The sequence below is a fragment of the Ostrinia nubilalis genome, chromosome 26 (genome assembly GCF_963855985.1).
Source record: "Ostrinia nubilalis chromosome 26, ilOstNubi1.1, whole genome shotgun sequence".
Lineage (NCBI taxonomy): Eukaryota > Metazoa > Arthropoda > Insecta > Lepidoptera > Crambidae > Ostrinia > Ostrinia nubilalis.
This window is the reverse complement of record NC_087113.1, coordinates 4,279,555-4,304,077: the sequence shown is the minus strand read 5'-3', so window position 1 is coordinate 4,304,077 and position 24,523 is coordinate 4,279,555. Positions and strand designations below refer to the sequence as shown.

Here is a 24,523-nt window from a genome sequence, read left to right as displayed (position 1 = left end):
TGCTGTGATGTTTCAAGCATCACCTTCAACGAAGGACGACTATGGAAGAGTCAGCGTATACTTTTACATGACAAACTACGTCAGTTTGGCATGACTTACATGGATGGTCAACCGGAACTTGGCTTCGTAGCAACACTAAGACGGTCCGAGGTTTCACTATTCGATTATCTCATTGAAGTGAAATATGGAGAGTTTGTGCCCATTTACAATTATCTCCCTGGGAATCCACAACTTCCGAGGCAACCCGTCAAAAAACTTTATTTATTTATTTATTTATTTGAACACCAACAAGGTTTATTGGGGTTTTTGAAAACAAATGGGAAATTCTAAAAAAGTGGGGAAAATGTAATCCGCACTCACACGTTTGGAATCGCTTCAGAAGCGTTGGAGGCGCGGCTTGAGTACCAACGACAGCCAACATCATGAAAGAGTCAACGTAGATTTCTACGTTGACTCTTTCATGATGTTGGCTACGACAAGCTACGCGAGTTCGGCATGACTTACGTACATGGGAATCAGAAGAATATTAAAAAGGCTAGATAGATATTGGACGAGGCATTAGGACTTGTGTCAACACTAAGACGGTCCGAGACTTCGCCAGTACACGTCAAATTCAGTCATGAAGATGCAAGATTTGAAAAAAAAAAAAAAAAAAACAGTTACTTATCTCATCGAAGAAGACGTGTATCTCGTCAGTGAAGTGCACTATGGAGAATATGTGCCCCTTTACAACTATCTTCCTGGGAAAGATCAAGCTAAGGAGAAGGTGGCTAAGAACTGGGCAGAAGTGTTTTTCTACCAGACGCTCATAGACGAGCATCGCCAAATTTTTGACCTTGGCAATGCCAGAGATTTAATTGATGTGTATTTAATTGAGATCGAAAAGGTAAGATCGGCAAAGGCAAAATCAAGAGCAAACAGTGGTAGAAACTGACGCTTTGCACGTTCGAATTATGAGCAAAGGAAGAGCCGAAACAGTTGGACCTGTTCAAAATAATCTTTGACAACGGCTAAATCAGACGACCGGAATACTTCATGCCGTTCGGAGTCGCCAACAAATGTGTAAGGACATCCCCGCTCGAACTGATATGTTTATGTTCTTTTCGAGCATAATGAATCATTTAAATATATGTTTTCACGAAGGTGACTCACTGCTGCGATGTTCTGAGCATCATCTTCAACGAAGGACGGCTATGTAAGAGTCAGCGTATACTTTTACATGACAAACTACGTCAGTTTGGCATGACTTACATGGATGGTCAACCGGAACTTGGCTTCGTGGCAACACTAAGACGGTTCGAGGCTTCTCTAGTGGATGTCAATCCCGTTTTCGCGCTAGCTGTGTGAAAGGTAATTTGCGGAATCACCATGTCTATCAGATTCAGTCACGGAGGTGCAAGATTTGAAAGACTCAATTATCTTATCGAGGAAGTCGTTTAGATCTTCGGTAAAGTGAACTATGGATAATAATTATGTGTCCCTTTGTAACTATCTTCCTGGGAAAGTCAAGCTAAGGAGAAGGTGGCTAAGAACAGCTCAGAAATGTTGTTCTGCCAGATGCTCATAGACGAGCATCGCAAAACTTTGGACCTTGGCAATGCCAGAGATTTAATTGCTGTGTATTTAATTGAGATCGAAAAGGTAAGATCGGCAATGGCAAAATCAAGAGCAAAAAGTGGTAGAAACTGACGCTTTGCACGTTCGATTATGAGCAAAGGAAGAGCCGAAACGGTTGGACTTGTTCAACATTATCTTTGACAACGGCTAAATCAGACGACCGGAGTACTTCATGCCGTTTGGAGTCGCCTTCAAATGTGTTTAAGGCATCCTCGCTCGAATGGATATGATGTTCTTTATGAACTTTATGTACCACAATTAGAACAGTAAACGATTAATTAATTTATTTATTTCTCTAGTTGTCTCAACAGCAAGGCATCGTCAACAGCGACAGACGAATATGTATCTACTTATAAGTTTCCAGAGTAGAAAATATAAAGAAAACATAGTTTCCTATATATTTCCCTATCTCCGACGATAGCGATAAGTCAGATTCGAAATTATAGGGAATAGGGAAACTACTAAAGTTTAAAACAATACATTATAGGTAACAACAAAATAATTAATTAACTCAAGGTTTAGCTCTAAGAAATGAGGAATACCCAATGGCATTAAGTTCGCCTTATGTACCAACTAAAATAATATTGCATGAAAAAAAAAAAAAATTAATAATGAAATTACTAATTCGCAGTTGGAGTACTCCAATAGTTCCAATTGAAAGTACATACCAATAGAACAAACTTTAAAAAATATAAAGAGGAAAGATTTGTATTTTTGTAACGAATAAACTCAAAAAAATATTGGATCCATTTGAAAAATTCTTTCGCAATTAGACACAATTTTTTTTCTGATGAACTTGGGCATTTTAATGTATAATTTGAAAAAATAATTATATCTTTATCTACCCGTGCGTAAAAAGTTGGAACGACCAAACCAAGATAATAATATTATCAAAATGAAAAGTTTAAAAAGTAATAAAAAAAATGAAAAGTTTATCAGTAATTCTGTAGCTCAGTGGCCAGAACAGTTTTCCGACTAACAAAATGTCGAGGGTTCGAGTCCTTGAAGCAGTCTTTTTTATTTCGAATTTGAATTAATTACATGAATATTAGACAAATAAAAATAATTTAATATTTATCTATTTGACGCACTTATGGACTAAGCTTATTATGTTATTTGTTTCAAAAATATAACTTAATGAATCAAATATCTACAAAACCAAATGAAGAAATCCAGAGAAACTGATATTAAAATATCTGATTTACTTTATGTCAGTACCAGACGAAGAAGTTTCAATAAGAACTGAAATCGACCGAAATTGAGATCTTGACCGACCGACCGACCAACCTGCCAATAATGGAGTAGACATCTGAATGAGAAACCTTCATTATCTTACTTACTTATTTGAGACCTCTGCCAGCGATCTATATTTTAAATTTCGACCTTATACAATAGTCATTATCTTACTTATTTATTTGCAACCTCTGTCAGCGACAAATGTTTCAAACGACTTTCAATTCAAACTCTTTAAGAGACAACAGTCAGTTTCAAGATATGCCAGCTTTTATTCTGATTTTGAGAAGGTTTTCTTAAGTTTAAAAACATTTACACACAATGATTTAATAAACAAAATACGAATGGCATTTCAATTGGTAAGATAGCTCAATTATTTTTAAATCTCTGCCAAACATACCAATGCCTAGTTAGCAACAAAATGGCGGCTTGCGGCATTCAATGTCTTCAAAAACTGAACTTCTGAAAGTAAACAAATCAAACAATGTAGTATTATTCTGAGATTGGCTAGGATTTGGTTATGGCCCCATATTGCATAAAAATTAAATTGCAAAATCACAAATAATGTATGCCAGATGCATTTTTTTGTCAATAAATGGCATAAAAATCTGTAAAAATAATTATACAGTAAATCTATTTTAATTATAATGTTAAGAAACGGCCAGAATATCAGTTGGAAACATATTTTTTAATTTTTCCATGCTGGCCCGCCTTAATATTCAAAAGATAATTATGTGTGCCCTGTCATACTGTAAAAATGGCTCCTCAGAAACTAACAAAAGTATTCACTTACTGAATACTCTATTATTTAACTTGACTGTTCGTCATAGCGACAAGTTTGTGTTTTTTAACACAAACAAATTTATTATTAATAAATTCTTATTGACAGTTTTTTACAACTGCCTCGAAGTATAAAATTAAAACTTGCTACTTTGTTTGCACATAATATTAACTGTGTTTGTATTATTAACACAAAACAAGTACCTAGTAAAAATTCTAATATTTCTGTGACGCATTCTGATTTAAACTGAGAAGGACGACAACGGACAGGTCTATAGGTTTTAATATTTGTTCATCAAAAACAAGGCCTGGCAATAAACAGAAAGAACAAAAATAATCAAGAAAAAAAAAAGAACAAAAATCTATGAACTTGATGTGCTGTCGATTTTATCCATGTAAATTTTTGTATTAACGACAGAATCACAAATAAAGTATTATTTTATTAGTACCCCACATTAAACAACTTATCAATAAAATGGGATAGATCCGGTACAAGAATGTCCTACGGCATTAAGTTATGTATGTACCAATTTTTATGGCATTAAAGATTAAATAAATAAAAATAAATAAGACCAATAACGTTAATACAATAACCAGTTTCAATTCTAGAAACTTATGTAGTGGTAGTATATTATGTAGTAGTAACTTATGTATGTTTTTAGTTATGTATGTACCAATTTTTATGGCATTAAAGATTAAATAAATAAAAATAAATAAGACCAATAACTTTATCCGATGACCAGTTTCAATTCTAGAAACTTAGCAAAGATAGGACAATAAAAAAATAATTTCACCCTGTAGGGCTAAGTTCTTCCCATGGAAAGATACAAGAATACCCTACGCCACGGCATTAAGTTCGCCTTATGTGCCAATTTTTATGGCATTAAAGATTAAACAAATAAACAAGACCAATAACGTTAATCCAATAACCAGTTTCAATTCTAGAAACTTAGCAAAGATAGGCCAATAAAAAAATATTTTCACCCTGTAGGGCTAAGTTCTTCCCACAGAGTCATCCTGTTTTTGCAGGATCTTATTTCTGCGGGATCCCGCTTAGGTACAACTAAAGTTTTTTTTTATTAGTACCCCACTTTGAACCGGTAAGAGTATGCCCCACGGCATTAAGTTATGTATGCACCAATTTATATGGCATTAAAGATTAAATAAATAACTAAGACCAATAACGTTAATACAATAACCAGTTTCAATTCTAGAAACTTATGTAGTAGTAGTATATTATGTAGTAGTAACTTATGTATGTTTTTAGTTATGTATGTACCAATTTTTATGGCATTAAAGATTAAATAAATAAAAATAAATAAGACCAATAACTTTATCCGATGACCAGTTTCAATTCTAGAAACTTAGCAAAGATAGGACAATAAAAAAATAATTTCACCCTGTAGGGCTAAGTTCTCACAGAGACATCCTGTTTTTTGCAGAATCTTATTTCTGCGTAATCCCGCTTAGGTACAACTAAAGTTTTATATTATTAGTACCCCACTTTGAACAACCTATCAATCAAATCAGATAAAACCGGTAAAAATATGCCCCACGGCATTAAGTTATGGATGCACCAATTTATATGGCATTAAAGATTAAATAAATAAAAATAAATAAGACCAGTAACGTTAATACAATAACCAGTTTCAATTCTAGAAACTTATGTAGTAGTAACTTATGTATGTTTTTAGTTATGTATGTACCAATTTTTATGGCATTAAAGATTAAATAAATAACTAAGACCATTATTATCCAATAAGCCTTAAATTGACCAGTTTCAATTCTAGAAACTTAGCAAATACCTACTCGTATAGGACAATGAAACCAAATGAGATATTAGGCCCGATAGAGAATGCCCTACGGCATTAAGTTCGCCTTGTGTGCCAATTTTTATGGCATTAAAAAGATTAAACAAATAAATAAGACCAATAACGTTAATCCAATAACCAGTTTCAATTCTAGAAACTTAGCAATGATAGGACAATCAAACAATAATTTCACCCTGTAGGGCTAAGTTCTCACAGAGACATCCTGTTTTTTGCAGAATCTTATTTCTGCGTAATCCCGCTTAGGTACAACTAAAGTTTTATATTATTAGTACCCCACTTTGAACAACCTATCAATCAAATCAGATAAAACCGGTAAAAATATGCCCCACGGCATTAAGTTATGGATGCACCAATTTATATGGCATTAAAGATTAAATAAATAAAAATAAATAAGACCAGTAACGTTAATACAATAACCAGTTTCAATTCTAGAAACTTATGTAGTAGTAACTTATGTATGTTTTTAGTTATGTATGTACCAATTTTTATGGCATTAAAGATTAAATAAATAACTAAGACCATTATTATCCAATAAGCCTTAAATTGACCAGTTTCAATTCTAGAAACTTAGCAAATACCTACTCGTATAGGACAATGAAACCAAATGAGATATTAGGCCCGATAGAGAATGCCCTACGGCATTAAGTTCGCCTTGTGTGCCAATTTTTATGGCATTAAAAAGATTAAACAAATAAATAAGACCAATAACGTTAATCCAATAACCAGTTTCAATTCTAGAAACTTAGCAATGATAGGACAATCAAACAATAATTTCACCCTGTAGGGCTAAGTTCTCACAGAGACATCCTGTTTTTTGCAGAATCTTATTTCTGCGTAATCCCGCTTAGGTACAACTAAAGTTTTATATTATTAGTACCCCACTTTGAACAACCTATCAATCAAATCAGATAAAACCGGTAAAAATATGCCCCACGGCATTAAGTTATGGATGCACCAATTTATATGGCATTAAAGATTAAATAAATAAAAATAAATAAGACCAGTAACGTTAATACAATAACCAGTTTCAATTCTAGAAACTTATGTAGTAGTAACTTATGTATGTTTTTAGTTATGTATGTACCAATTTTTATGGCATTAAAGATTAAATAAATAACTAAGACCATTATTATCCAATAAGCCTTAAATTGACCAGTTTCAATTCTAGAAACTTAGCAAATACCTACTCGTATAGGACAATGAAACCAAATGAGATATTAGGCCCGATAGAGAATGCCCTACGGCATTAAGTTCGCCTTGTGTGCCAATTTTTATGGCATTAAAAAGATTAAACAAATAAATAAGACCAATAACGTTAATCCAATAACCAGTTTCAATTCTAGAAACTTAGCAAAGACAGGACAATAAAACAATAATGTCCCATGGATACATCCCGTTTTTTGCAGGAGCTTATTTTTGCGGGATCCCGTTTGTATACGTGTTTTAATATTAACGTTCACAAAAATATTCAGTTAGCAGTGTCCCGGTAAAAACCGAACCGGTCGAAATTTGAATTCGAATTTCACATGACAAACATGACATGACAAACACACACTTTATTTAAAAAGTCCAGATTTGGGGATTCAGGTTTACTGTATCCCGTAAAGCAGGATTATCTACTATGAGAAGGACCCCCAAAAGATTAAAACTTTAAAATCAAAAACATTGTCACGGGACACCCAATAAAAACTACCGTCAAATAAAAAAAACAACAAAACCTAAATCCTTCACTTTTAAGTGCCACTATGCAACATTGAGAAATAAACTACCAAAACAAAATCACAAATTAATAAAATTATTCTTAAGTAAAATACGTAAGTACTCAATTTATAAAATGAACAAAGTACCTGAACGAAATATCATAAATTCAGTTTAGACCAAATTATCAAGTGCATATTTGTATTTTTATCGTTTGCCACCACTTCTAAAATGTTTTTTTGAATTAATTGTTATTTTCAAACGAAATCACTAAATGATAAGACACCAACGAAACGCAGTAACTTTGATGTGTATGCTTCAACAAACATTTCACAGGCAAACAAAAACCGTTACTAAAATCAAATTTTTGAATTTTTCATATTTTCTTTGAATGATACTTTTATTACAAAACACAGGTACTTTTGAAAACTAGTATACAACGACTACAAACATATCAAGAATTGATAGAAAATACCCACAATTGAACATTTGGAAAAAAAAAAACATTATGACAGGTTTTGAATTTTTTACATGAAATTTTGTCTAAAAACTTGAAAAGTAAGAACTAGGCCAAACTTGACTACGAATATAAAAGAATCAGAGTGTGCAGAGAAGTTGAAAGTTCTGAAAGGGGACGTACCCGGGTCAAAAATACCCACAAAATCCAAGTCAAAAACAAAATGCAATAAAAATAATACATTTCGGCCATTTTAGTGCCACAAAACAACAAAATACGACTACAGAGACTGCAGGCAATTAATAATTAAAAGAGAAAAAACCTCAGGAAAGGAACAACTTCAACGTAAGAAAATAAAAAGTAATTTAGAAAAACACAACAAAATACACAGCACAACGAACAATCAATATTATCACCAAGGAAATAATTGGAAATATGAATGATTTCACCAAATTACCGGTAACTGGAAGTCACAAAAACCAATAGGTTTAAAAAAGTCGTTGAGACTTTCGTTCTCACAGGCAGCCGCAGAAAAAGTGAGAGAAAGTGTGGCGGGGTAGTCAGGTCATCAGAAATGATTACCCGAAAAATGACGTTCCGATTTACCCTAAAACACCGATTATTTCCACGAAAAAAAAAAACATTCAATTGACTCGCATCCTTGGGGCAAAAAGAATAAAATTTGCATTTTGCAAACGTATTACAAGGGCTTTTTTTAAGGCTTGTTCCCACGGTTCCGTTTTTTACAGGATCCCGTTTAAAAGTATTCGTGTTTTAATATTAATGTTCACACAAACATCCCGTTTGCAGTGTCCTGCAAAAAACCGATCCGTTCGGATTTCAAACAACTGAGATTAAATCTGTCAAATTTTGACACGTGTGTTCAATTGACAGTCCAGTTTTGACCCTGCATGACTGGATCCGGCAAAACTGGATTGCCGTGCGAACAAGCCCTTTATAAACTTTCTTAGTACCTAATTAATTTTTTTAATAATGAAATCACTATGATTGTTTATTTTGTTGAGTTTTAAGTACCTTCTAAAACAGCATACCACAGCGCGTTATTAAAAACCTGATAAATAGACTTTCTTTACGCTCCACAAATTAATAATGTTAATATTATTTTCATTCTGCGGGTGAACTACACATTTATTTTGAGAAGCCAAAATTTACTCAACGTATTTTGTTTTACCCGTATTTATGGGTAATGCTTGAGTGACAGGTAACATTACAGGATATTAAAAAAAAACGTTTGAACGCAAAGGAATAAAGTTTTATACAATTTTAAACTAAAAAAAAAGAAATACTATTTTTTTAAGTGTCTTGGTTATAATCATAGTTTTAAATGAAATCAAATACAACAAGGATTATGGTACTTTAAGTACATAATATTTGATATTACGTAAAGATTAGCAAGGCGGGTTTAAACAATATTTAGATTTGAATGCCTCCTAAAAATACTTACTTTTATGTTTTAGAAAAACTAATATTTTACGTTTTATAACTTCCTCCAAATGTTAAATATGTCCCATAGCCCATATCCTTTACAAAACATGATGTTTTTGTATTGTATCCATGTTTACTGACTAGATTAATGAAATTTTATTCGCACCTACCCACCCGCCTTAAAAAAATGTCAGTCCTACCTAATACAATGCTACGCTTAGTATGTATTAAATGTTTCAAGGGCAAATTAATTTTCGAGTTCGAGAACAAAAAAATTATATGCATAATAAGGTAGGTATTTGACCACAAGCCGAAGAAGGAGTTTTACTTCATTCTTTTCTTCCTCCAACCAGGCCCTCTAAATAGATTTTTGTTGATAAGGTGGGCCCAGTTTAGTTAAATATTCAAAAATTCAAACCGGTGACTTGGCCCGTGGACCAAGCTAAAATTGGGCCAAGTTTCTGGAAGATTGTGCTATCTTTTGATTGTGTTCTAAAATCTTTTTGGGAAATCTTTAACAACAAAACTTGCTCTAAACTATTATTTTGCTACCTTCGTTTTAGTAAAAGCTTAATAGTGTAACCGATATTCACCGCAAGACCTTTTGACTGCCTGAATCTCAAAAATTAGGAATTATCCTTCCAGATTCCCTAAAATGTGGTAAATCCTGCCGTTTAATATCGCCTCATACCGTCCTGAGTAGTGTTGTTCAGTTTGACAGCTCGATATCGATATTTGCGCTTGACTTCTGGCCAATTTCTAGGAAATAATTTCGAGATTGGATTGGGTTTTGGATGTGGTTGGAGTGCAATAGGTCTAATATCCGTTGCATAATACAAAGATGTATGATCAATTTATGACTAGGCGTTTTAATGCGAATTACATAATTATATTGATTTACTAGCTTTCCGCCTGCGGCTTCGCCCGCGTGGAATTTTGTCTATCACAGAAAAACTTTATCGTGCGCGTCCCTGTTTCAAAAACCATCCAAATCGGTTCAGTGGTTTAGGCGTGAAAGCAAGACAGACAGACAGACAGGCAGAGTTACTTTCGCTTTTTTAATATTAGTATAGAAGTATGGATAATAACTTGCAGGTGTAACCAATCTCATACATAATATTTCTAGTAACTCTAATATTATTAAAATACCTGTGATATAAAGTTTATTTTTATTTAAAACATAATATGCGCTGATTGTTGGTAGGTACTATTATGTACTCTGTGCTAGGGTTCTATTGTAATATACATCCCATTGGACCCAGTGTTTTCTATTTATTTTATTTTGTTTCTTAATTTCTAACTAAATACTTAGGCAGGCTTATTTTAACATGATGCTACATTAAAAATCTCAGTTATAAAATACATAATAACGAATTAAATAAAGATGAATATTATGTAGGTGGGTGACTAATAATACTATCGACATAAAATATCGACATTTTATGAATTCCCACATCACTATCCGTGTAGACAAATTATGGGCATGGTGAATGATATTAATAACACTGAATATTACATAATATTTCTGAGAACACTTATGTAGTTGCAATAAGGTCAATTTCGCAACAAGACCTATAGGCTGACATGCTGAATGGGTTGGTACCTCAGATCATAGAAAGAGAATAGATATGAAGTCGCGCGTAACTACAACCAGTGTCCCCACATTTCCCCCACCACAGCTCCCACTGTGTAAAAACAAAGCGACTGAGAGTCTACGACAACATGTGCAACCGGCTTAAAAGTGCTGTGATTGGCCAGAAGGCGTGCCTTATGGCCAATCAATGGCCGCGTGACGTGACGCACACTTTGAAAAAAGCAATTAGAGAGAAGAAAGATAAAATGGAGTCGATAAGATATCGATACTTTAAATCCTGGGGGCAAGGCTCGAAATTGGTTTAAAAAATGCTTGTATGAAAACCTTTTTATTATTATACGTTATTTTATTATGTTCTTTAACGATTTTTGCATAAATGAGTCAGTTCCATTTTGTATGGACGAAAAACTCAGAATCAATTATTGGGACTAAATGAAGTTACCTTATATTAATTTACCCCAACCAAAGCTCAATGTCGTTATCGATGGAGTATAGAAGTTATAGACTGACAAAGTTTGTATGAAAAGTCATGGGTTATGTAGGTACTTGCGATTTTTACCAGTATTTACAATATTGGTAATATATTATTATTTACTTTAATAATAATAACAGGATCACTGTAATTATTATTAACTACTATCGCGCATTAACTTTTTAATTATGGCGAAATTCGTACCGCCTATGTTTATCAAAAATAATGTCTATATTAGGCTTTCAACTAGCTCTTATAGTAATTACATAGTTGACAGTTACTAATCCCTTCTACTATTGTTATTGTTTTTGTAAAAACTTAAAAATCGCAAGCAACTCATGATTTTTTCATTCAAAATTAGAAAATAGAAAATAATAATTTACTTCTATTTATCGATAATAGGAAACCGTATTAGAACACGAGCCCTGCACTATGTTACGACCGGCACATGCGGCCGTACTGTGTATTTTCACGCGTCAGTGGATATCGGAAGAAATAAAATACATTGCGCAGTAGTTACGCATGACATAAAGTGGTTGCTAACTAAATCGTCAATGTACAACGTGTTTGAATTTTTATCACCACTAATTTCGATATCGCAGTAAATGTCACGGCACTGAATTCGTTCGTAAAAATGTTTAGTTTTTTTTATTTATAAGCAAAATACAAATGGATTTGCAATACTTACATGTGGTAAATGACTTCATTGTTCCTGTAGTTCTTCGTTTCACTTATGTTATTGCACGTTACGACGCATTATCCAACAATATCGGAGAACATTTCCTCAGTACGACTGAATCGCGACTAACCTGGCGTCGCGGGCGATGTTCGTTTCTGGGCATATCGCGGAGACACGCGCCACGCCCCCGTTTCACATCTATTCCCTTCTATGATCTGAGGTTGGTACTTTTTAAAGAAACAAAAAAAGAAGATTTATTCTCATAAGAACAAGGTAGTTCACTTACACGAGATTACAATAATTTACAACAATGTTTGTCTTGTGACGAAGCATGCGCAAAGCCCACAAACAAAAAATAATTTAGGTAGTTACATAAATAATTACTAAAACATTATTTCCAATAAGTAAACATCAAATCTGCAACTCCGTTGACACAGAAATAATGGCCCTCAAACTAACTATCATTTACTCAATCAGGACTAGGTAGGTGTGACTAGGTGTAGTGAGTAAGTATCCACCTACTAAATAAAATTGTAAAAGAATACGAGATTTTTTTTTATATTTTTTACTGGTTGTACACAAACACACCGGTTATCTTTATAGTTATAGTCAAAGTTAGGTGGTGCAACTCGGCTCGGCCTACATTTTGAACTGTTGCTTGAATATCTTACTAACATTATAAAGGCGAAAGTTTGGAGTGGTTTGGTTGTCTGGATGTCATGATGTCTGGAAGTTTGGATGTCTGGATGTTTGTTACTCTTTCACGCAAAAACTACTGAACAGATTTTGATGAAACTTTACTGTATTATTGTTTATGACCCAGAATAACATATACATAGCCTATATGTTGTTCAGGGTTATAATCAATTTTATGACGATCTGTGACAAAATAAATTTCACACGGGTGAAGCGGGCAAAAGCTAGTATCTTCTGTCTTATAGCAAAAATATTTCTGTTGTTACAGAGATACTTTTCAATTAAAAATTATTTACCGAACACCATCTCAAGGTTCGCGGAAATATTCAATGGAGAAAAGTGGCACGAGTCACTTTATACTTAGGGTTCCGTTGAACTTTGAGAATAAATAATGATTTTTTTGTTTACTATATATTAATTGATGCCACTTTCAAATTATTTTCGAACTCCTCCTATGTTCTGATTAATTTCATTGCGGGTCCAATGACAGTTTAACTTTTTCAAGACAAACTTGACCTTCACTGGTTGGGTTTTTATTGGCGGTTAAGCTGTAGATTCTGGCTACACAGGAGTTGCAGCGGTGGGAACGAGAGGTGGGAATAGTCCCGTTTCAAATTATTTTACTACGGAACCCTAAAAACCGGTAAGCTGCCCTAATGCCGGGGGTATTCTCTGCCAGCCACCGTAATGAAACGTGGCATAGACACTTATTATTTTTTTAATTCCCTAAGCCTGGCGGTTCCTTGTTTTAATTGCTGTTTTTTCCTGTTCCTTGATAACTTGATTTAATTAAAATGATTTTTACGGTTCTGTTGTACGAGGTCTCGAGATTGGAGTTTTAAAAAACAGTTTGTTAAGTATTTGAAGTTTATTCACTTTTTAAACATTAATTTTAAAGACACCCGTTGCAGCAAGCTCTCAAACCGAACTAAACTTTACAGTGGGGTCTCTGGCGCTCCCATAGTTTAGAAACGCTGACTCGGCGCGACAGCGGCGGGTCAGCCTTATTCTATACAAAGACCGGGTATAACAGCCCCCGGGGAAAAAGAAACTTCGGGAATAGAACCCGAAGTTTAAGAAAATCTATTTTAAACTATTTCCCTCAATCTGGGAGAGCTAACCTGTTTTGAGGTTGCTTCCTTGGGTGTTACCTCAGTGAGGGTTTCTAAAGCAATATCATTAATTTCTTGTAATTCTACGTTTTTTCTTGTTTTTAATGAGTTTAAGATGCTGCGGCGGGTTTTTACAAAAATAAAGATCTTAAAAACTATAAAACATATAACAATGGTGAGTATGACTATGGTAAATATTGAATAATGTGTGTTATATTTTATAAAATGTGGTTGATTGATAATTTCTTCTGTTTTGTTTACAATAAAGCTTGAATACTGTTTATAATTTCTAAGATACTCTAAATCAAAATTTTCAATTTTATTGTTATTTAATTTTAACAATTTATCTGTTATATTTATGTTGCAACATGCATCCTGGGCAATATTAAAAGTGGGTTGTTCTATATGTATAGTTACATTTAAAATGTTGTATTTAGGAATGAGTTTTGTATCTTTACAATATGCTGTGCAATTACTGGGTATGTTTAGTATTCCTGTACCTGCTATGTTTAAAACAGTTATTTCTAGGTTAATACAGTCTATAAATAATTTTGATGGATTGGATTGAACATAAATCCAATGATTACGCAACAATGGAATCCAAACATCTATGTTTCCATTAAGTACCTTTGTTTCACACTGTATTGGGGGTCCGCTTAATACTTTCGTTAACACTTCACTTTCACACGTTATACGGGCACTGGGTGTGTATGTGTTCATTATATCACAAATGTATGTTTCAGAACTTATCACTCTGCAGTCGGTTAAGCTGTCCAGGGTGCAGTACCGGGATTTATCCTTGGTCATTGCTATGTACTTAGTGCTAGGTATAATAGTGGCATATGATTTCACTGTTCCGACATCATGAGGTGTCGGTAGTGGAACGTTGTTATATAAAGAATAGGTTTCTGGGGTCACCAGGGTTACCTATATGTAATATAAACATTATTTTACTTCTAAAATAGTAACAAGACAATTTTGACGCGCTAATTATGGCGTGAATAAATTCTAAATCTAAAGTTACAGGTAATCTTAAATTGTTGGGAAAATGTCTATAGCTCTTGGCAAGCTCGTGATACAATTTTGGCGGTGTTATAACTGATGGGTGTAAAACGTTTTGACTGCAAAAGAGGATAGAGTTTGTAATGTCTTCCAGCCGGAAGGACATTGTTAGGATCGCGGAATCTAATATGTTAAAGGCTGTGTTGAGTTCGGATGAGATGGCTATCTCTTGTGATGCGGTAGTTAGATTATTTAGGTTCGCGATGAGCTTGTCAATAGCTATTTGGAAACTGGCTTCGTTAATTCTGATTTTCTCTAAGGTCTTATTCTGAGCTATTAAGGTGGAAGTGGTTATTAAGATATTCTGTTTAATTAAGGAGGCCAATTTCTTTTCATTTTCTTGGACGGTGCTTAGGGCATTATCATATCTAATGGCATCGTCTTCAGTCAGAGTCCCGAACAACTGTTTAAGGGCTGAGCCAATGCCTCCAAACCAGGCAGATCTTTTACTTCTTTGTGAGAGAAGATGGGACAGAGAGTCATATTCCTCTGTAATATCTTGATACCTCGTATAGAGGGGTCCTAAAATGTTTTCGCATTCTTGTTCGCTATGGATTTTACTTACTTTACATATAGAATTTACTTTATTTATCATAATTTTTAAATTTTGAATTTGTGGGCCTACGTAGGAAACATCTATAGGGGCTAAAACATTCAGATATCCACCATTTATTTTCAGTTCACCTACGTAGTCGAAATATATTCCTGGGCTTGCGTTGATCGGTTGGACATAGTCCGGTCTCACTTGCGTTAATAGGCTGAAATGTAAAAACGTATTTGAGATTACCTATCTAAACTTATTTAACTAAATATTCTAAAACTAAGAGTGAACCATTGGTTCTAAAAATAGCCTACATTCTTATTCTAACTGTATGCCGCTTATCAGAGGCTGGAACAGGGCATTGTTTATACTTGCAACTTTGTAAGGAGTAGTGTCGTGATCGGTTCGCTTGGATGGTTTTATGCAGTAAGTAAGTATAGAGTTGGTAAGTATTTATTTTATTAGGTTTTTATTTATTAGAATTAGTTTTTTAGATTAATTATTTTATTTATTTATTTTTATTTTACAGGTGCGGTGCGACATTAGCTGGTTTGATTTGGTCAAAATGGTGGGTTACATGGCGTCTATTTATTAGCAGTGTAGCTGTGTGGTTGCTGTTGACTTTTATTATTTTATATGGACCTTTCCAGAGGGGAGACAGGGCTTTTCGTAGCCTGAGGTGGTTTTTGAGGTATACGTAATCACCTACTTTGTAGCTCGGTGGAGGTTTGGAATGGGAATCGTAATAGGTTTTTGAGGTTTCTTTGGATTTAAGGATATTTTCTCGAGCCTTTTCGCGAGTATACTTGAATTTGTGTTGGAGCATTTTAGTGTAATCGGAATAAGTGGTACCAGGGCCACTTTCGTAGACTGAATTTGGGATCAATGGTTTATGACCAAACACTAACTCGTAAGGAGTGAATTTAGTGGATGAATGAACTGTTGTGTTATACGTGTGCATGGCAGTGTAGACGTAAGTGGGCCAATTATCTTGATTTGCGTTAACGAAGGACTTGAGATATTCTTTAAGTGTGGAATGACTGCGTTCTAGCGCGCCTTGTGTTTGAGGATGATACGGGGATGACCAAAGTTGTTTGATCTTGAGGAATTGGCATGTGGTTTTGAAGAGGTCGGATGTGAAGTTAGTGCCTTGATCAGTTAGGATTTGTTTGGGAATTCCGAATAGGGAGATGAAGTGGATGAGACAGTCACTGGTTTCTTCAGCTGTGGTGCTGCGTATTGGATAAGCTACAGAGTATTTGGTTAGGTCGTCTTGGAGAGTGAGAATGTATTTGAGTTTAGCAGGGCCTGATTCGGGGAGAGGACCGACGATGTCTAGTGCAACGCGTTGGAATGGTGCGGTTGATGTAGTAGTTATTTCCATAGGGGCTCTATGTATTTGTCTTAGAGCTTTATTTTCTTGACACAGTGTGCACTTTTTTACGTATTCCTCTATATCACTTCGCATGTTTTTCCAATAGAATTGTTCTCGAATTCTGTTATACATACGAACTGAGCCTAAATGACCGGCAGTGGGAATGTCGTGATTTTCGCGGAGGATTTTGGATCTTTCACTTAGGGTTGGAAATATTATTCTGTTTAGGTAAATATGGATTGAGACATTAGTATCATGGAATATGTAAGCGAGGATATTGTAGATTTTGGTATAAGAATGGTGATCAAATGGGTTTTTGAAATCGGATATAGCGATGTCAGTTATTTCTTTGTTCTTAAGGATTTCTTCTTTTGTATGTTTAAGGGTATTGAATATATCGGGATACGGTGATTCATCGAAATGGTGTACTTTAGTGAAAATTAGGAATATAGACTTGTTTGTGTGGTCTAGTTTTTGGTAGGAGAATAGTTCTTTTTCAGAATTTAGGATATCGTCTTTGTTTTCGGAATTTGAAAGGATTTCTTCGATATAGGGATTTGAATCATCAAGATCTAGGGATGTAGGAATTATGATAATCTTGTAAGGGGACTTAAGTAGGTTTTCGTTGTGTTCGATTATTTTAGTGTTAGAATTGAATTCCTTATTAGAAATAGATTTTAGAAATTTGGAGTATTCTTTTGAAGGTGCGGTGTTGGATACTGGTTCAGAGTTAGTTGTATCTTCGGTGATGAGTGGATTTTGTAGATTTTCAGAAACCGGAGGAGATTGAAGATTCGGTGAGGATTCAAAGTTAAGCAGGTCATCTAAGTTAAATGGAGATTGGGGATTCAGAGGATTTTGCAGTAGAGGTGATTCTTGGAGATTCAGTGGACTTTCAGGATTCGGTGGACTTGGGAGATTCAGTGGATTATCAAGATTTAGAGGATTTAGGAGACTCAGTGATTCGTCAGGATTCAGAGGAGATGAAATTGTAATGTCGTCGAAGTTGAGATTTAAGTCTTGACTTTGAGGACTGAAATCGATTGGACCGAGGTCTGTAAGGTCATGGTCTGGACTTGGAAGGAATTCGTTTGGGTTTGATGTTTCAGGATCGAGATTCGGCGTAACAGGATTAGCATTTGTTGCGGGTGTAGGAAGTGGAATATTCTGGGCTTCTTCAGGGATTATGGGTAGTTGTTGAGATTCTGGCTGTATAGGATTTACTGGATATCTGGAAAGAGCGTCGGCTGCGGAATTTAGTTTGCCTTTTTGATATATGATTTCGTATTCGTATTCTTCTAATTGGAGTCGCCAGCGTTGCATTTTGCTACTGGGGTCTGAATGATTAAATAGCCACTTTAATGGACGATGGTCGGTGACGATGAAGAATTTTCTACCAAATAGGTACGGACGGAAGTTTTTACAACCAAATACTATTGCAAGTAATTCTTTTCTGTTGTACTATAATTTACTTCGTTTTTGTTTAGAGTTCGTGATGAATAGGCAATGGGGTGATCCTTGCCTGTGGGACCTTGAGATAGAATGGCTGAAATCGCATGGTTGGAAGCATCACATGTAAGTGTGAATGGCTTTGTGAAGTCAGGATAAATTAGGACAGGAGCCGAGACTAATTTGTCTTTTAAGGTTTCAAATGAAAGTTGTTGTTCATTGGTCCAGTCAAAGGGGACGTCCTTTTTTAACAGATTTGTGAGAGGTTTGGATAACTTAGAAAAATCAGGGATGAACCTCCTGTAATAGGATATGAGACCTAGGAATGATTTTATGTCTTTTGGACATTTTGGAACTGGAAATTCTTGTACGGATTTAGTTTTTTTAGGATCGGGTTTTAAACCGTTTTCAGTGATTATATGGCCTAAATAACCGACTTCTTTTCGTAGGAATTCGCATTTATCGGGCTGTAGTTTTAGATTAAAATTGCGGAGTTTTTGGAATACTGCTGAGATGTTATTAATGTGTGAATTTAGGTCATGTGAATAGATAACTACGTCATCGAGGTAGACAAAACATCTTTCTCCTTGGAGGCCGGTGAGAACTGTGTTCATGAGGCGTTGGAATGTAGAAGGGGCATTTTTTAGCCCAAAAGGCATGCGGCGGAACTCAAAGTGTCCTTGTGGAACGCTGAATGCAGTTTTGCATGCGTCGGCGGAATTCATTTTGATTTGATGGAACCCTGACGCAAGGTCAAGGGTTGAAAAATATTTGGATTTACCTAATTGGTCTAAGATCTCTGTGATGTTGGGAATGGGATATGTTTCGCCGATTGTAATATCATTTAATTTACGGTAATCGATTACGATGCGCCATTTCTTTTGGCCGGATGCGTCGAGTTTCTTGGGAACGATCCAGATTGGAGAAGACCAAGGAGAAAGTGATGGTTGGATAATGTTTTGATCTAGCATTTTATTTATTTGAGTTTGAACTTCTTGTTTATGGACTTCGGGAAATCTGTAAGATTTGACATTGATTGGTTGTTCGGAAGTAGTTCGAATTTGATGTTCAATAGCATCAGTTGAGCTTAGTTGGTCGTTAGGTAAATGGAAAATGTCGGAATACTTTGCGCATACGTCATATAGAGCTTCAGATTCTTCGGGGTTGAGATGATCGGTTCTAAGCAGGTTTAGTACTTGGTTGGTTCGAGACAGAGTGGTGTGGTGAGGTTGTCGGTTTGAGCTATATGCAGCAGAGATAGGAAGAGGTTGGATATTTAATTTGAGATTAGGATTCAGAGTTATGGGATTATTGGAGGTGTTGGCAACGGATATGTTAATCCTTTTGTTGCTTTTTACATTGACTATGCAGTTGGCAATTAATAGGGATTCAGAGATATGTTGATCTAGTATTAGACCTTCTTTGAGGTTTGTATTCGAAACAGTGCATTCTATAATGGTTTCAGTGCGAGGTGGAATGGTATACGTTGGTTCAGAGAATTTTAGTTTTAGAATGAACGATTGGATTTTGAGTATGCCTAAATTGTAATCGATATTACATTCGAGACTATTGAGGAGGTCGTTGCCTATGATGCCGTCATAAGGTAGATTGATTTTGTCGACGACATGGAATTGGTATGAGATTGTTTTCGTTGATACAGGGAATAGATTCAAATTGAAATGACCTAGTGTAAGTGTGGATTCTTCGGATTCATCGATACCTTTGAGGCTTATAATTTCAGGATTCAGTGTCGGTAGGGTTTGTATTGAGTTTCTTTTTACAAGGCTTACAGCAGAACCAGTGTCGACGAGGAACGTGAGAGGATTGTCAGCGAGGGAGGTTTTGAGTATAACATAAGGTAAGTATCTTTTGTCTGTATTTTTGTTTATTTTATATATTTTAATGTTTTCTGTTTCTTTTTTCAGGTTTGGCAGAGGACGAGACCCGGAGACAACGGATGCATAGGATATAGAAGGATTGACGGATCTCGGAGCAGTGGACTTAATTGTTTTGGATGTAGTTGATTCAGTGGACGTGAAGGATACAGTGAGTTCAGTGGATTTAGTAGACTTGGCAGGCACAGTGGATTTGGTAGGTTGCGCTGATTTAGTGGGTATGGCAGGCACAGTGGATTTGGTAGGTTTTGTTGATACAGAGGATGCAGTGGGTACAGTGGACTTAGTAGGCTTAGCAGATACAGTGGATACAGTGGATTTAGTAGGTTTTGTGGATACAGTGGATGCAGTGGATACAGTGGATACAGTGGATACAGTGGATACAGTGGATTTGGTAGGTTTAGCAGATACAGTGGATACAGTGGATTTAGTAGGTTTTGTTGATACAGTGGATACAGTGGATGCAGTGGATACAGTGGATGCAGTGGATACAGTGGATGCAGTGGATGCAGTGGATACAGTGGATTTGGTAGGTTTGGCAGATACAGTGGATACAGTGGATTTAGTAGGATTGGCAGATGCAGTGGATACAGTGGATTTAGTAGGATTGGCAGATGCAGTGGATACAGTGGATTTAGTAGGATTGGCAGATGCAGTGGATACAGTGGATTTAGTAGGCTTGGCAGATACTGTGGATACGGTGGATTTAGTAGGATTGGCAGATACAGTGGATACGGTGGATTTAGTAGGTGTCTTTTGGATTTTGAAAGAGGTAAGTCGAGGCTGTGGACTCGCGGGACACCACCGAGAGCCCTTTAATAGTTTAAAGTACCGTCGGTTTCATCGATTCCTTGATCGATTTGATAATCATTGGGTTGGACATCGTTATGACCTTCCGGGTCAACGGTGAAAATGCGATGCGACGCGTTATGAGGGTGGAAACTCGTTGTTGGAAACTGACGGTTTTGTTGGTTGTTGTTGTTGTTTGACTGAGCTCTGTTATTGTTATACTGCCTCTTCCGGCATTGTTCAATTGAATGACCGACGTTTTTGCAATAACGACAAGTGATTGGATTAGAATTTGGTCGTTGTGAATCATTGTTTGGGCGAAAATCGCGGCGAGGTTGTTGGGGACGCTTGTCGTTGTTATTGGGCGTCTGTGGTGATCGTTTGTTGAAACCTGCTAGAATTTTCTCTTCGGCCACGGCTAAGTTGACCGCAGCGTTCAAGGAGGCCGGACTGTGGCAACGTACAACTTGCGAAAGCCGGGGTTGTAGACCAACCATGAAGGTGTGTAGCGCTAGGTCTTCCAGAGCAGCTACACGACCGGCTAGTTCCGTTTTTCGTTTCGTTGGAATTGAAATGTTTATTTCTGTAAGGAGTTTGGCTAGGCAGGTTTCGACACGTAAGGCGAACTGATTTACTGTTTCGCTAAAATTTTGTCGTGAATCTTGGAGTTCGGACAACAGGTGCGAGTAGTGCTTTCTCTCGCCAAACTGTTGTTTCAAAAATTCTACGAATTGGTCGAAGGTCTCAAATTCTTTGATACTGCATATACTTTCGGCTCTACCTTCGAGTTGGCTAAGCATGTATTTGAATAGTATAGGTTTTTGTGTATCATTTGCTAGATTGAATGCGCTTTGGCAATTATAAATAAAAGGATTTAATTTGTCTCTGTCACCATTAAATGGTTTTATGAATTTGAGTAGTATGTTTAGATCAATTTTGTCTTCCGATTTAGGAACAGAAGCCATACTGCGGGTGACCGGTTTGGACGCAGAGGCCGTCGGGACGTTGAATGATTCGGAGTCGGAAAACTCGTCGTTGGTTGCCATGGTTACAAAAATAGATTTATGGTACACACAAAAACACAAAATAGAACACAAATTAAAAATAAAATGAACTTAGATTTATGCTTGGTTACTTATTGTATTTGTAAAGCAATGACCAAGGACTTACCACGCGATGAGTGTGACAATCAGGTGCATTGTTCTTTGAATCGGGGAACACGGGGATAGATGACGCAATCGCGCACTCGGTTGCGCAACGACGGTGACACGGCGTGTTGATAGCTGCGATGCACGGAGCGGCACGGTGATGTTTCTTACAGGATACGGAGCTCGGGACACGGTGAGGATACTGGAACTTCTTCTCAGGATGCGGTGATGATGGTAGGTTCGGTGAGTACAACGGGTTGAGACACAGCGGGAACAGCGGGACACAGCGGGAACAACGGGACACGGCGAGATGTAGAAGAGCACAGTGTGATGCGACGAGATACAGCGAGATACGGCGAGATACGGCGAGATACAGCGAGATAATGAGTTCGGAGTTTTCGCGCACACACACTGATCACTGTTACTTCGGATGCGGTTACCGAGGATTTCTTTAAATCCCTTGAGCTGCCACCAAATGTTGTACGAGGTCTCGAGATTGGAGTTTTAAAAAACAGTTTGTTAAGTATTTGAAGTTTATTCACTTTTTAAACATTAATTTTAAAGACAACCCGTTGCAGCAAGCTCTCAAACCGAACTAAACTTTACAGTGGGGTCTCTGGCGCTCCCATAGTTTAGAAACGCTGACTCGGCGCGACAGCGGCGGGTCAGCCTTATTCTATACAAAGACCCGGGTATAACAGTTCGAAGGCAAGAGTAGAAAAAATATTGAGATGTAAATATTAGACTAGCTTTCCGCCGGCGGCTTCGCCCGCGTGGAATTTTGTCTATCACAGATAAAAATATTGCGCGCGTCCCTGTTAAAAACTACCCTATGTCCTTTCCCGGGACTCAAATTATCTCTATGCCGAATTTCATCAAAATCGGTTCAGTGGTTTAGGCGTGAAAGCAAAACAGACAGACAGAGTTACTTTCGCATTTATAATATTAGTATAGAAGTATATATTGGCTATGTCACTATGGTTGTGCCTAAGTTGTTACAACCGAGCACTTTTTTATACTAATATTAAGTAGAGGAAAGATATTGATTTGGAAAATTATTTCACCATTAGAATTCTTTATTACTTCTGAATATAGGCGGTACGAAGTTCGCCGCGTCAGCTACAAAAAACAAAGAGCAAATATTAAAACAAAAATGCCTTTCCATAAATATTTAACAGTTCATCAAAGTTATTAATAGAAAGGAATTTTTAATAAACAAAGAACAAAATTGGCATTACAAAAAATACAACACCAATTTAGGCAAATTTTAATGATAGATTGCCCGGTGCTTTGTCCTGCTGGAAGCTCTTCTGGAAGGACTGGTTTTTTGTTCTAAACGTCCTGCCAGAAGATCGTTGCAAGTCCTGCCCGCAGTACGCAATTTGTACGTGTTTGCTTGCTGGTCCTTCCAGCAGTACGGTGACCTTCAAATTTGAACTCATCCTCACCAGAAGTAGTAAACACTTGGTTAGTGTTTATTAAATAAAAAGTAATGTCGTAGAATCATTTCGTTAAATCAGTCTTTTACTTTCCTTAATATATTATAAACTTGTTTATCTTCTTTTAACTTAACTAATAGGAACTATAATAAGGAACTTTAAATTAATTACTTTGGTACGTCACTTTGTATTAGAAATTACACCTATCACTTACAAATACACTACAAATTAAAAACAAAAACAAGAAATAAATTATAAATGTTTGATTAGGCTGGAATACTTCACATTCATTATAATATTATCGCCAAAATGTTGCCGACTCCAGGCCCGGCGCGTCAAAATGTGTCGCGCGAGCGCGAACGCGCTGCCCCCGTGTATACTCATGCGCCATCGGGCTTCGACTAATGGTTAGTCGCGTTTTTCGATCTTGGGCACTATTAGGTGAAAGAGAAAGAAACACTCTATTTTTTCGTGTAAATTTGAACTTTGTACAATGTATACTTACTGTTAATTATGAAAAATCTAAAACGTTAAAATAGCGGTATCGTTATAGCCAATGAGCTGCTGTCATAGTGACATTAACGTATTGTCAATGTCACACTAGGATCAAACGCACAGATATGGATTAGAGTAGATGCAGCAAGTTGATCGTCAAAGCGTGCCATTCCGATATGTCCAAATGGACATACATGGTCGAGTGATGTTCATGTAATCCGATTACAACAATCGGTTACGATGATTTTACGAGGACAGTAGTACGAACACGGTAGAAAGAAGAAATTATTTACGGATTGAGAATTGTAATTAACAGCACAAGTAACAAATAATTAATTAGAATAAAGTAGCAGTAGAAGAAGTATAAAGTAGCATTGTTTTTAATACATATCCTGCGATGTACTCTAAAAGCTAAAACCATGGTCTGTGTATGTGGTGCACTCATACCGATCACAAGGAACCGTACTTACTTTTATAACAATAAGACACACACTGATCCATGTATTCATGCACTTGACCAATTTTTGTCTTGAAATGCTGGTAGGGTAAAAAAAATAACGAGATTTGACGATTTATAAGAATTAATTTATTTAAAAAGGTAAAATTCATAAAAATTCATTTATTTTTGCAAATAGGCTTTAAAAAAGCGCTTTTACACGTCCCAAATAAAGATGTTTTTGGTTTTGTATTTAAGAAATTATCAGTTTTATCGGA

The 24,523-nt window shown here is 36.0% G+C and overlaps 1 protein-coding gene and 1 pseudogene across 3 annotated transcripts in view; one reads left to right on the top strand and one right to left on the bottom strand.

Moving 5' to 3' along the window:
* Positions 1–24,523, bottom strand: part of LOC135084469 (sex peptide receptor) — a 482,468-nt gene that overhangs the window by 219,443 nt on the left and 238,502 nt on the right. The window lies entirely within an intron of this gene.
* LOC135084364 (cytochrome P450 18a1-like) lies at positions 620–1,689 on the top strand (annotated as a pseudogene).